Source organism: Brassica napus, chromosome C5, assembly GCF_020379485.1.
Source record: "Brassica napus cultivar Da-Ae chromosome C5, Da-Ae, whole genome shotgun sequence".
Lineage (NCBI taxonomy): Eukaryota > Viridiplantae > Streptophyta > Magnoliopsida > Brassicales > Brassicaceae > Brassica > Brassica napus.
The window spans coordinates 47,099,227-47,115,012 of NC_063448.1; positions in this window are offsets into that span (position 1 = coordinate 47,099,227).

Sequence of the window (15,786 nt, forward strand, 5' to 3'; positions counted from 1 at the left end):
TTTTCAGTTGCATTTATGAAATATCCTAAAACGAATAAAACTGCCTAATTTATTACTTGTCTTTTCAGTTTATGCTTAAATGAATTTAAACTTCCTATTTTATTATTTGTCTTTTTCAGTTACCTTAATGAAATATCTTTAAATAAATTTGGACATAATGTCATTTAATCAACCAAAAAAACTCATGAGTTATCCTTACGTGCATAATTTTAATAATGGAGATTTTTAAAAACGTGCATCATTAAAATGTTACCTAAAACATGCAGCACTAATATATAACATGCATCAATAAAACTAGAATTTGACTCACACAATTGTATGGATATTATTTTCAGTTGATTAAATTAAAAAAAATATTTAAGAATGGCTATGTTTTTAAAAATTATATGGTATTATTTGCTCATAACTCATTTGTTATTTGATAAATTATTAGAAAGAAAATTTTAGCATAATATAACTCAGTTGTCATTTGCTAAATTTATGGTTTTTATTTATATTTTTTATTATTTAATTATAATATTTTCATTTTATATTTGAAAGATAAATGAATTTTCTTTCAAACAATATTTTTGTAAATGTATTTTTTTTAAAAATAATCAATTAAAATTGTTATTATCATTGAATATCATTATTTTTGACATAATTTGAGTTTTCGTTTGCAACAAAACTTATCACATTTTAAGATAATTTTAATTTAAAATGTAATTTTCATATTTTTCAAACAAATTCTAAAAATATTTTTTAAATATTTTGTTATAATTGTTAAAAAAGATATTGAGTTGCATTTCAAATAAAAAGGTAAAGATATTTAAAATATTCTAATTAAAATATGTAAAATTAAATATAGTTTTAAAGAAATTTTCAAAATAAAAAAAAATTACACATAAAATAATCATGATTTTTGTTAACTGGGTGAATCATTATTTATATGATATCGCACATGAAAGAAAAATTTCTGTTTTTAAAATTATCTAATTAACTCTATGCTCTTTTTTTTTATATGATATCACACATTCGTAAAAAAATAGATAGTTTAAGATGCAAAAAAAAAATATTTACTTAATGAATATGATATGAATGAATATTAAAAATACATCATTTAATAAAATAAATAATTAAAAACTGAAAATTCAAGAATGGCTATGTTTTTAAAAACTATATGGTATTATTTGCTCATAACTCATTTGTTATTTGCTAAATTGTTAGAAATAAAATTTTATCATAATATAACTCAGTTGTCATTTGCTAAATTTATGGTTTTTATTTATATTTTTTATTATTTTATTATAATATTTTCATTTTATATTTGAAAGAGAAATGAATTTTCTTTTAAACAATATTTTTGTAAATATATTTTTTAAAAAATAATCAATTTAAATTGTTATTATCATTGAATATAATTATTTTTGACATAATTTGAGTTTTCGTTTACATCAAAACTTATCATATTTTAGGATAATTTTAATTTAAAATGTAATTTTCCTATTTTTCAAACAAATTCTAAAACTATTTTTTAAATTTTTTGTTATAATTTTTTAAAAAAATATTGAGTTGCATTTCAAATAAAAAGGTAAAGATATTAAAAATATTCTAATTAAAATATGTAAAATTTAATATAGTTTTAAGGAAATGGTCAAAAAAAAAATTACACATAAAAAAAATCATAATTTTTGTTAACTGGACGGATCATTATTTATATGATATCGCAAGCGAAAGAAAAATTTATGTTTTTATAATTATCTAATTAACTATGTATACTCATTTTTTTATATTTTTTTATATGATATCACACATTCGTAAAAAAATAGATAGTTTAATATGCAAAAAAAAAAAATTTACTTAATGAATATAATATGAATGAATTTTACAAATACATTATTTAATAAATAAATAATTAAAAGCTGAAAATTCTTATCCGCGCTGGCGCGCGGATTAGGATCTAGTTCTTATTATTTGAGCTCGACACGTACAGATCATGCTTTTGAACTTTATTAGTAAATCGTTTTCTGAAGGGAACATCAATATCATTAAAACTTACTAAGTTGACGTTTGCGACTCAATCCTCCTCCCCGATCAAATAGAATCTTAATTTTATATGGCATGGCAGCCATATATACAAGAAGATAACATGGCAGAATAATACCGCATTATCCTTGTAATACGGCATATAACGTCGTACCAATTGCTCCTTTTGGCACAAACACACAAGGACTTTTTTCTCACAAAAATCATGACACAGAAACGTACGTTAACATTTTAATCCGATCATACTCACTGTGAAAAAAATACTCCATGATACAAAGTTTGGTTTAATCTCATTAATTTGTCACCCATATCCCTACCTGAAATGGATAGAATATTTTATAATATAATAAAAAGTTGTTCATCTTTAACAACATATAGATCCATCTTTTTACGATCATTTCATTTCACTGGTAGGTGACACAAACACTCAATTCTCTCTGTCATAAGTTCATAACTTTTAAACTTATTAGAGCACCGTTAACCTCGCAACTCAAGTAGAGTGCTTAATTTTTTTTTTTTGGTTTTTTTTTCTGATTTAAAAAAAAATTTAAAACGAACCAAACGCGGACCGTCACATGTCAGTGGAGTCCGCGAAATATTACAAACATCAACGCTAAATCTGGCGTTTTTGGTACCTTCTTCTTCCTTTTTTTATGGTGGGTCCCACCACTAAACACTCTTTTAAGCATTTTCATTAAAGATGTTCTTAACCTGAACCCTGGTTCTTTCTTTTGAGTTCTTACCAACCACGTAAATATTTCCTTTCAAAAGTACGTTCGCCATTGGGACTGAAATCAAGAATCTTCCAAGAACTACTAGAGTTAAACTCATAAATGTGTGGCCACAAACAAAACTCACGATTCAGAAAACATGCTTATCATACATACCATATAAACTATCACACATATATGATAGTTTTCATTTCTGGATTTGTTTCATTTTGGTATCCTGTGCGTGGGTTCCAAACAATGAGAGTTGCTTTTTGTCATGTGTAACATTAATGAAATATTAGACCAAAAAAACATAAATAAACTATCGCAAAGTATATCAGAAATATCAACTTCTGAATTATGACGGGAATCGATTAAGCTTGTTTTAGCTGAAACCATTATGAATGTATCAGCAAAGTTATTCCTAAAGAAGAACGGACATCATCATTGTTGGTTCTTTTTGCGATCTTTGATTTGATCTTCCAAGAAACAAAATTATCAGGGCGGCTGCTGATTCTTTGAACCTGGGCCCTTTCACGCTTGGTCAATTTTATAGAGACAAGGAAGTTACATTTCACCGGATGAAATAAATGTATCTCATCTCTACTATATAAAAAGAACTAAATTGAAGCAATTTTAGACAAGCCACATCAGCAGAAATAGAGCCAATTAAACTGTCATGTCACTAATACAATCTCTTTTTCGTCGTCTTCTTTTGCTTCATCTTCCTCTCGATGAATTAATTTTCACCGGTTACAAATTATTTACTGCTTCTTCAATTTACTAACGCCATCAGATCGACACCTCTTTACCTTCCCTTACCCCACTACAAGAAAACAGGGGGATTCTGATGGCCGAAATCGTCGGTAATTCGTCGGAATCGGTCTATTCCGACGAATTTCCGACGAACCCGTCCGTCGGTATCGTTTCGTCGGAAAAAAAAAATTCGTCGGAATTTCGTCAGAAATTCCGACGACTTTCTGACGAATACCAAGAAACGTCATTCTGACGAACTTCCGACGATATTACGATGCGGCTACACGAGACCAGAGTTCATCGGAAAACTACAATTCCGACGAACGTGGTTCCTCGGTTTATTCCGACGAACTGTATCCGTCGGAATTTACCGACGGACATCGGTCGTCGGAATATACCGACGAACCACGTTCGTCGGTATATTCCGACGGAAATGAGTTTGTCGGTAAATTCCGACGGATATATGTCCGTCGGTATATTCCGACGACCGTTGTCCGTCGGTATATACCCTTTTTTTTTTACAAATTAATTTTGCATTTTTATATATTTTTTGATATTAATAAATTTTAAAAATTGGAAATTTAAAACTAATAATATTATAAAATTTAAATTCATAAAAACCGAAATAGGAAAAAAACATTCATACAAACCGAAATAGAAAAAAAAAACATTCCGAAAGTTTTATAAAGCCGAAATAAACTAAGAAGAACTCGAAGACATCAAACGATCTAGCTTCTGCATAATCTCGGTGTTGAACTTCTTCTGGGATGCCAACTCAGCAAGGATAGTGGCATTCTCCGAACGGATAGTGGCATTCTCCGAAAGGATAGTGGTGTTCTGCTCCTCCAATGCCCCAATCCGTTCATCTTTGTCATGTAGCTCCTCGAGAATCATGGGATCGGCATACGGAGCTTGCGAAGAAGATGCCGGATACGAAGAAGCACGACGGGCCAACCCAACTAAACGGCCTCCTTTCCTTTTAGGAACCGCCTACAAAAATATTTAAAGTAAGTAAATATGGACAAGTAAGTAATCGACATTATAAAAAAAATATATTAATAAAAAAAATTACCTTTTCAACCATCTCATTTATTTGCAATAGAGACAGGTTGGTTGAAGCTCCCGTGGAGTCGCCGTCATCAGAGAGAGGCTGAGATTGAGAAACTATCTCAGCTTCCACCAAATCAACTACACCTCTGATCACGGGGTCCTGAATTTGACCCGTCGTCTTGTTAGTGTGAGCCACCTTAATGAGTTGGAGACGATCAACGGGATTACCGTCATTTGCTTCGATCTAAAAAAACCGCCATTATTAGCCAAAAAATATATAAAATATTTATTTAAAAAATATAAAGATAAATAATAATAAAAAACTTACAAGTTCATCCTCCTTAGTAGACATGGAGCAAGCGCCGAGGTTGTGCACATACATACCTTTCCCGCCACGATCGCTCTTCCGGTTCCTGGAGTTCCTAGAAGACGTCTCTGCAGTGTCTTCCCTCTCCCAATGAGCTATCAACTGCTCCCACACCCCCCCGTTGATGAACCGTGGCTTCTTGTTCTTCTGCCAAACTGTCTTCCACGCGTTTATCTGCTTTGTGTAAGAGTCCATGGCCTTTTCGTTGAATTTCTTACGGACTGTTTCCGTAAGATCGGAGTGCCAGTTGAACTCTTGCTACAAAACAAACACAATTTAATAAGTAAATATATGTAAAAAAATGTAAAAACTTTAAAAAAAATGAAGGGTTACTATACCGCAAACTGACGAAACCACAACTCTCGTTCGTCGGAAGGGATCACACTCCACTTTGGATATCCAAAACGGAGCATGGAGTACATCATCTGGTTGATGCTCCGGCTAATGCCATTTTTCGACTTGGTGAACCTTTAAAAAAAAATACAAGTTAGCAAGTTAATTAAAGCAAAAAATATAACGGTACAAATAAAAAAAAATACTAACCAAGTGCTATGGCCTCGTCGTGGGTTGAGTTGGAGAAACGGGAGATGCTCTCGACCTGGTTGTTGAACCAATAGATGAACCGGCATGACCCCCGGATCCTGTTGAGCAGCAGCGTGAGGGGCAGCGTGAGGGGCAGAGGGAGCTGGAGCGGGAATATATGCGGGAACCGAGTCATGAGACGATACCGATGCACGGGAACCGCTCACCGAACTACGTCGAAGACGGGCTGCGGGGCGGGCTTCATCCTCGGCCCTAAAAAAAAAAAATTAACCCATCAAACATATTTTCATTTATATATTTACAAAAGGTTTTATAAACGTTTTAAAAAAAACTATTAAACCTTTTATATATATATATATATATATGTATACAAAATTATAAAAAATTTATAAATATAGAAAAATGTTGTTAAAAATTTATAAATGAAGAAAAATGTTGTTAAATATTTATATTTTAAAAAAAAAATGTTGTTAAATATTTATTAGTGGAAACTTAAAAAAAAATATAAAAAATTTTAAAATTTTAAAATTTTTACTATACATGATTTACATATATATATATGTATACAAAATTATAAAAAATTTATAAATATAGAAAAATGTTGTTAAAATTTATAAATGAAGAAAAATGGTGTTAAATATTTATATTTTTTTCAAAAAAACGTTTTTAAAAATCAAAAAACGTTTTTAAAAATCAAAAAACGTTTTTAAAAATCAAAAAACGTTTTTAAAAATCAAAAAACGTTTTTAAAAATCAAAAAAAGTTTTTAAAAATCAAAAAACGTTTTTAAAATAAAAAAAAACGTTTTAAAAAATCAAAAAACGTTTTTAAAAATCAAAAAATGTTCCAAAAAAAACTAAAACAACAATCCTAACTTATATATCCTAAACTATCCATTCAATCCTAAAATGTTCAATCAAACAACCTAAAATCCGAGATCAACTTCCAAAACCCTAAACAATTGAAAAAAAAAAGGTTTGGGATGATTCTTACATGATTTGGGGTTTGGGGAAGAGATAGGAGGGTGAGGAGAGGATTCGCCGGTGAAGAGAGGCCGGAATCGCCGGAGAGTCGCCGAAATCGCCGAAATCGCCGGAGAGTTTTGAGAGAGAGAGAGGCCGCGGAGATAACGAAGAAGAAAGGAGAAGGATTTTTATTTCCGCGGATTCCGACGGACACGGGTTCGTCGGTATTCCGTCGGTATATTTAAAATATACCAAATGCCGATTCGCGAAAATTTTCAAGCGGTTTGGTTCTCCCGGGCTAATTGAAATTCCGACGGAACGTGTCCGTCAGTATTTTCCGACGGACACATTCCGTCGGTATTTTCCGACGGAATTCCGACGACTTAGTGTTTAGGGTGTTCTTTTCAAGTTTCTAAATGCAAAATCCAAACCTTTGATAATATATATAGTATTTGCATAAAGATTTAACAATAAAAATGTTTTATAACACGATTTTACACAACAATATTTTTTGTAGTGTAAGCTTATATAAATATGATTGTATAAGTACATAATGTTAAGATGAGATGTTATGAAAACAATGATATGCATACATAAATATTTTAATGAGTTGTTATATTTGAACGGTTGCGATCTAATACTATACTAAACACTTATTATGTGTTATTTTCATAGTTTTGGCATCTAAATTTATAGATTTTTATGATTGAAACTTTATAGAAAAACATGTCGTCGGTATTTTCCGACGAAATACCGACGACCTTTCCAATTTTCAATGAAACCCGTTGTCGTCGCTATGTCGTCGGTATATTGCGAGGGATTTCCGACGGACCATTAAAAAAAAAAAAAAAAAAAAAAAACTAATCAGAATCTTCTGAATCTTCATCAAACTCCCCAACCTCGGCTTCCGGCTCTGAATGTACGACAGCATCATGTCCAAACACAGTCAAATTCTCAACGAGTTGAACATTTTCCAAATCTTCAACTGCCTGGGCGTTGCTGGTAGACTCTGGTTGCAATGGTTCATCATCATCAGAAGTTCCATCCACTCGTCCTCTTGGGTTGATTTGCGTTACAGTAACCCATGGATCGTCTCTGTACGTCACCCGAGGGTAACTGATGTAGCACACCTATACATATCAATTATACAAAGTATTAGTTCAATATATAACATTAATTAATTATATTGGTAAAAAATTATGAATATATTGACATACCTGATCAGCTTGCGAACCAAGAATGAAGGGATCATAATATTGAAGTTTCCGCCGCGAATGAACTGATGTAACACCAAACGCATCAATCTTCACTCCTCTATCTGGGGTGGTGTCATACCAATCACAATAGAATACTACACAACGCAATCCAACCATTCCAGGAAATTGGATTTCCAATATTTCTTTTATGTTGCCGTAGTAGACATCGTCACCAGAAGAAGATGAAACACCAGCATCATATGTTGTCTTAGAATGACCTTTCCTTGTGAATGCATATCCTCGCGTACAAAATTTAGGATATGATTTGACCACATAGTTTGGTCCCTGCACAAATTCGCGTACCCAATCATCGAACACAAGACCTCTGGCCAAACCATCATTCACCTATAAAAAAAAACATATATGATTGCAAAATTAATTAGTTTATATATATTAAATTTAAACTAATCATTTGCATAGGGTAATAGGATATATGACTCACATAACTACGAAGCCACGCAGCAAATCCGTTATCTCTAAGTTGTCGAAGCTCATCTTCTGTTGCATGCCTGTGAGTCATACGCAACTCCGCCATATATACACTATATACAAAAATATTATCAATATGAAATAAATTTATTGAATATTAATCTAACAATAAATGAATAAATATTTTTACCTCTCATATTGTAGAACATCTTCACAGTTGGTGAGCAAATATGTTTGCAAATGAGCGTTCTCAGTGTCCGTAAGTCTCCGCTTCGTGAATTTTCCACTAAGTCGTCCTATTTCCTTGAACATGCTTGGGACAGTAACATGATATGTTGCTCTCTCCCCTCTATCATCATGCCGAGCAGGTCTTCGGTGTTTTGTTTGCACTTCTGGTGGAAAATAATTTTCAGCAAAGATTGCAGTTTCTTCATTGATCACCTGTGCCACTATAGATCCTTCCACCCTGCTTTGATTTTTGACCATCTTCTTCAGATGATGCATATAACGCTCAAAAATATACATCCATCTGTACTGCACAGGACCACCAAGTTCCAATTCTCTTGCGAGATGAATAGCAAGATGTTCCATTACATCAAAGAATGATGGAGGAAATATCTTCTCAAGGTTGCACATGCTGACTGGTGCGTTTGTCTTCAAATTATTAATACCCTCTTCAGTCAATACTCTGCTGCATAAGTCACGGAAAAAAACACTAATCCCTGCAATTGCTTCATGAACATTACGTGGCAATAATGCTGAAAAGGCAAACGGAAGGAGGCGCTGCATAATTACATGACAATCATGACTCTTCAAGCCAGTAAACTTTCCTTCGCTTCTATCAACGCAGTTCCCCAAATTTGATGCATATCCGTCAGGAAATTTCACTTTCTCTGTAATCCAATCAAAGAACTCTTCTTTTCTAGCACCATCTAGCCGATAAATGGGAAAAGGGGCCGTACCGTTCTCATCAACGTGAAGTTCAGAACGATCACAAATATCGACTAAATCCAACCTTGACTTCAAATTATCCTTCGTTTTACCTTGGATGTTAAGGACTGTGTTCATCAGATTATCGAAGAAGTTCTTCTCAATATGCATGACATCTAAATTATGCCGCAATAGATGACTCTCCCAATATGGTAGATCCCAGAAAATACTCTTTTTGTGCCAGTTATGTAGCTCTCCAACCGCATTGACTCGAATGTTTTCATGTCCACCTACATCTGGCGTCCTTTCTGCATCAAAATACCTAAACTGCTTCAACAAATCTTTCCCACTAACTTCCTCAGGTGGACCATCAAACACCTGCTTGTTCTTCGTAAACGAAGTCTTACTCCTGCGGTATGGATGATCAGGTGGTAGAAATCGTCTGTGACAGTCAAACCAACACGTTTTCCTTCCGTTCTTTAGTTGGAAAGCATCTGTGTCATCTTGACAATATGGACATGATAGCTTCCCATGTGTTGTCCATCCAGATAACATACCATATGCTGGAAAGTCACTTATTGTCCACATAAGTACTGCCCGCATCTGAAAGTTTTCTTTGCGCGAAACATCGTATGTCTCAAAACCATGCGCCCATAGTTGTTGCAACTCATATATTAGTGGTTGAAGAAACACATCTAGTGATCTTTTAGGATGATCTGGCCCGGGGACTAGAATTGAGAGAAACAAAAACTCTCGTCGCATGCACAAGCTCGGCCGTAAGTTGTACGGTGTCACAATAACTGGCCATAGAGAATACTGCCTTCCATGCTTTCCAAATGGGCTGAAACCATCAGTAGATAATCCAAGATAAACATTTCTTCTCTCTTCCGCAAATTCTGGATATGTTGACTGGAAATGTTTCCAAGCCTTTGCATCTGAAGGATGTCTAATCTCACCATTTGTGGAATGCTCTGCATGCCATCTCATTGCTTTTGCTGTGCGCTCACACTGATACAACCTCTTCAATCTTTCCGTCAAAGGCAAATACCACATTCTTTTGAATGGGATCGGAACTCTTCCCCTCGTCTCCTGATAACGAGGTTTCCCACAAAATTTGCATACATTCCGTGTCTCATCCGCTCTCCAGTAGATCATGCAGTTGTCAATACATACATCTATCACTTCATACGGTAGTTGAAGACCTGCAACAAGTTTCTGAACCTCGTAGTATGAACCCGGTGCAAGGTTATCCTCAGGTAGAATACCTTTGACAAAATCAGTAATCGCATCCATACATTCTTCAGCCAAATTATAGTCTGTCTTAATACCCATTAATCTAGTTGCAGATGATAAGACTGAATGACCATCTCTACAATTTTGATACAAAGGTTGTTTTCCTGCATCCAACATGTCAAAAAATCTCCTAGACTCGGGGTTTGGTTCTTCCCCTCTATAATGATCATGTACCATCTGCTCAGTACCTACACCATAATCTATATCCGTTCTAGATTCTTCTAACCTAATATCAGGCTGAGGTTCACTAACAGGCTGAGGTTCGCTAGTACTACCATATTCATAACCAGTTTCCCCATGAAGGTACCAAACTTTATAATTACGTGAAAACCCTTTCATATACAAATGAGTCCAAACATCAAATTCTTTTATAACCTTATTATTATTGCAAGAAGAGCAGGGACATCTTAACATACCACTTTTTGCATCCGGTTGCTGTTGAACAAGCCTCATGAATTCTCCAATCCCTTGAACGTATTCTTCCGTAAGCAAATTGGTGTTCGGATCCAAATGAGGTTTATCCATCCACGAACGATAATAAACTTCTGAAGACATGATTTTCACGGAATTGTTATGACTAAAGAGAATGAAGAGAGAATGAAGTGTGAATGAGTTGAATGAGGAGGGGTTGTATTTATAGGAAATTGCTTACGGACCTCCGACGACTTTCCGACGAAATTCCGACGGATGTAAAGAAGTCCGTCGGAATTCCGTCGGAATTGTCCAATCCCAAACGGCTATACAACGGTCATATGTATTTGTCGGCAACGGTCACATGGTTCGTCGGAATTCCGTCGGAAAATACCGACGGAATTCCGACGACTTTGCTGTTAATCGGAATGTCGTCGGAATTTCGTCGGAATATACCGACGAACTTCCGACGACTACAACGGATACATTTTTTATCGGAATGTCGTCGAAAAGTCGTCGGAAAATTCCGACGAACCGTATGTCGTCGGAATTCCGTCGGAAATGGCCGACGGAATTCCGACGACTTCATTTTTTTGGATTTGGTCGGAAATTTGTCAGTATTCCGTCGCAAATGTCCGACGACCTTGGTGTCCGTCGGAAGATCCGTCGGAATTCGGTGTGTTTTCTTGTAGTGCCCTCCCCATCCTCGCTATATAATAGTGGCTAGGTTCAAGTCATATAGAATCCTCACAACCCGTCGTTACTTCCAAGACGCCAAATCTCCATGGCTTCTGATCTCTGTTGAACCATTGTTCCTTCGTTTGAGGTAATTTACAAATCGCTTCTCTGACTTCTCATAGGATTAGATGCTTAAAAGTTTGACACTAGCCAAGCTTTTCCCACAGCAGGTCGGCACCGGCTGGCTTATGTGGCTGACCAAAGTCGCCGGTGAGGCTATCCACGGTTGGTTCCAGTTTGGATCAAACGCTTTTGAAAAGCTTAATAAAGGTTATGACATTCATAGTGTCAAACTAAAATTATCTCTGATATTTTCATCTCCATGGACCTTTGCTTGATTTATCTTTATTTGCTTCTCCGGCAACAACAAGAAACTGGGCGAGAAGAAAGCACATACCGCCGTAAGACTTTTAATTTTTTTGTGGATATATACAACTTTAAGACTTGATTGATCTAATCTGAGTTTTTCCTTCTGCTTTTTTGTTATGATTCTCTCAACTTCGCTCCAAAAAAAAATGATTCTCTCAAACATAGGAGAAGTAGGCGCAAGCGTCTGGCAACTCGAACAAGGGTAGTATTTTGCTATTCTCAGCTAATATTTTGTTACTTTACGTTTTCTTTCATAAAATATGTGTTTCGTTATGCACACAATCAACTGTCGTCGGTCTGATTCTTTTTCAATTCTGAGGATATGATTTGCTATGTTATTCTTTCTGCTGACTTAGCAGATCGGACAAGGGATGTATAGCAGCGTGTTTGGTGCACAGAGCCTGAAACATGAAGAATAGTGGCTTCCAAGAAGGCTAGGTTCGACAATTTTGAACCAGATAATGTTTGGTCCTCCATCGTAAGACAGATTGTGATACTTGGGACTTAATCATCACAACATTACCAAACTACAAGGTTTGGTTACTTCAAATCTATCTTATGTAAAATGAAAATTAGATTTTCGTAAGAGGAAAGTGAACTATTTGAGGTAAGAGAGATGTTAGTTTTGTAAGCTTTTCTCTTAAATCAAAAGCTAATGGTAGGACCTTAGCATTTGGGGAATTCAATTATATCTAGAGGGAGAGGTCTTAAGAAGAAATAATGGGAAGTTACATGTTTTGTGAGGCATAATATTCTGGCATGAATAAGGGTAACCGACAAAATTGGATTTTTGGTGAGGGGTTCGAAGAGACTCGGACAAGATTAGCGTTCTCTTGTGCGTGAAAATAAAAGTAGAAGTATGTTCATGTGCACGTGCGAAGAAGGAATTTGTGCATTCAAGTATCGGGTTTGTTCTTTACAACATGTCTAACATAGCAGAGAAGAGATCATGAAAAGAGCTAGATTTGTTGGATGATGGTCAAAGTGTTGCGTAAAGTTGAAATCTTTTTGGCTGGGAAAAAGAAACACGATAAAATAATTTGTGATATGGTCCCCCAAACTCCAAAGCTATTGTATGTTACACCCAAAAATATTAAAAAAGCAGAAAAGAAGTGATGTACTACGATGAGAATCTTATTTTATTGTAACTTAAGAATAATAATATTGATAATTTTGTTACGGAGCACCGACAAACATCGCTTATTAGCAAAAAGATTTTGCAACAATAAATTTTCTCTTTTTTGATAAAATATAAAATTAAAATAATTTTATTTGTTACATTGCTTGGCCTACAAAAGCATTCAGAATTTTCTAAAGAAATATCTACACACATTTTGGTGAATACCATAGCCGTTATTTAAGAGGTGTAAAATTTTGAATTTGTAACAAAAATAAAAAGCTATTTTTATATAAAAAAATAAAAGACTACATTATATTTACTTTTTTTGTAGATGTACTTCAAAGACGAATTTGCAAAATTATTTAACCTATCTACACCAACAAAACCTTTTGATAAATAATGCAATGTCGATTTCGGTTAAGGCTAACTCATATAAAAAATTTTAATGTCTAGATTCCCATATATTTCATACCTATATGTGAAATAACATTTTATGTTCACCATCACTGACATCATTAAAGCATACAAAAGTACTGAATTAAAAAAAACATATATATCTCTTGGTTTGGTTTTATTTGATCCATAAAAGAATAAAACAGTTAAAAGATTATTTGAGGCATTGGGAAAAAACAACAAAAGATGAGGTTGAATCCATCTAAGCCTCTTCGAAAATCTTTTGACCTCTTTTTAGTACCAAAACAATTGAGATTATTGCGTACAGATCAAGTCTATATTTTTATTATCTGTAGTCTAGCCAAACGCTATATCTCACAGCCTCACATAATTGATTTTATCATAGTTGTGTGATAAATGATTCTTTGTGATTCTGCCTCTTTGTTTGTTACTTACCATTCTCTGTATTTTTTTCATTCATATTTTTTTTATCTCAAGTATCCTTTTAATTTTTTGTTTTATCATCAGATTATATGTTTGCTTTTATTTAAAGTACTACATAAATACTGAAGAAAATATTTTGAATACATTATTCATAACCATTTTCATAAGAAGAATTCAAAAATTAAAAAGATGGCCTACATAAAAGTTTACTAAAATTTATGCAACAAACTATTCCAAATTAATTTATTTCTGTAATATATATAGTTAAATTAATCACAAAATAAAAATACTAAAATATATATTTCTAAAACAAATTCAAACATATCATGTTACAAAGTAATTAAAATAAAATTTTAATCGTAAAGATGTAATCCGCGCGTAGCGCGGACACGAAACTAGTACTATTAAAAATTTTCTTATGACTCATAATAGAGTGAAAAATATGTGACTTTTAGTCTCTTACTCGAAAGATTTATGAAAAATTTACACTCCAAGACACATTATGTCTTTGCAATTACACAATAGAACACATCTTGCTTTTGGCACACTTTTTCTATGTGCTTTGTCCTTTTTACCGTCTTAAGTAAACTAACTAACTCAAATCTCTATCTCTTCTCTTCTCAATACTTTCTTTATTTTAAGTAAACAAAAGACTTCTTCTCTCTCTTATTCTGAATCTCAAAATCATTTTCCCAAATCCATGAATTTTAATCTCACTGTTTCTCTTTCACCTCTCGTTTCATTTGATTTCAAAACCGACCATGATGACTCACCAGATGATGTATGCGCCGCCTCCTTACTCTCCTTATCACCACTATAATTATTTGTATCATCATCACCAATCTCGTGGTGGCAAACATAAAAACGTTGAGAACTGGATCGATTATTTTGCTTAAGTGGATGGATGATAGTTACCTTAATTGTTTCTTTTCTTTCGTTGGAGAAGTAAGTATGTGCTTCACTCTTACTTTTCCTCTTTTTAAAAAAAGCTTGTGTGTTTCCTTGCTTATGTACAAAGTCTTCTTTTTTTGTGGATTAAATTTATATTTGTTCCTTGATGGTTTTGTTCATTGTTTGGCTGATGTAATCACTTTTGAGTTTTGAAACAAAGTGTGTAAAATAACTTAATTTATTGAGAAAATAATTTGAATGTTATATGGACAAAAACATCAAAATGGAAAAACACAAAAAAACGCATTCAAGATCACTACAAGAAAACACATGCTTTACGAGGAAATTTAACGAGGAAAAACAATCCTCGTAAATTTACGTCGATTTTACGAGGAACTTACGTGGAAAACTAAAGTCATCGTTATTTCCTCGTAACGTAACGACAAAAGTGTTTCGACGTAAACTTTGCGTGTTATTTACGAGGAAATAGTTTACGTGTATTTAGCGAGGAAATTTTGAATCCACCAACTTTGTAGGTGTTACACGTTTTTTTTTGCCACCTAATTAATTTTCATCGTAAATTCATAGGAAAATTACAACTACCATATTCGAAATTTCCTATAAATATGGATGTTTGAACATCATTTTAAACACACCAACAACAAAAAACGTGAAAGAAAAAAAATGGCTGGCTCCGGGACTATTTACGAGTTGCGGAAGTGGATGTATATGCATAGAGATGCTAACGGGAGAGTGATGAAAGAATACCTTGCGGGCCTGGAGATATTTATGCATCAAACAGATTCAACACCGCTCGCCCAAGAAAGTGGTAAGATGTTCTGTCCTTGTCGGAAATGCAACAATTCGAAACTGGCAAACCTTGAAAATGTTTGGAAGCATTTAATAAATAGAGGTTTCACGCCAAATTACTATATCTGGTTTCAACATGGAGAAGGTTTTAATTATGATCAGAATGAAGCTAGTAGTAGTAATAGCAATTTTCAGGAAAAAGAACCGGTTGATCATCATTTGCATAATGAACATAGTTACCATCAGGAGGAGATGGTAGATTATGATAGGGTTCATGATATGGTAG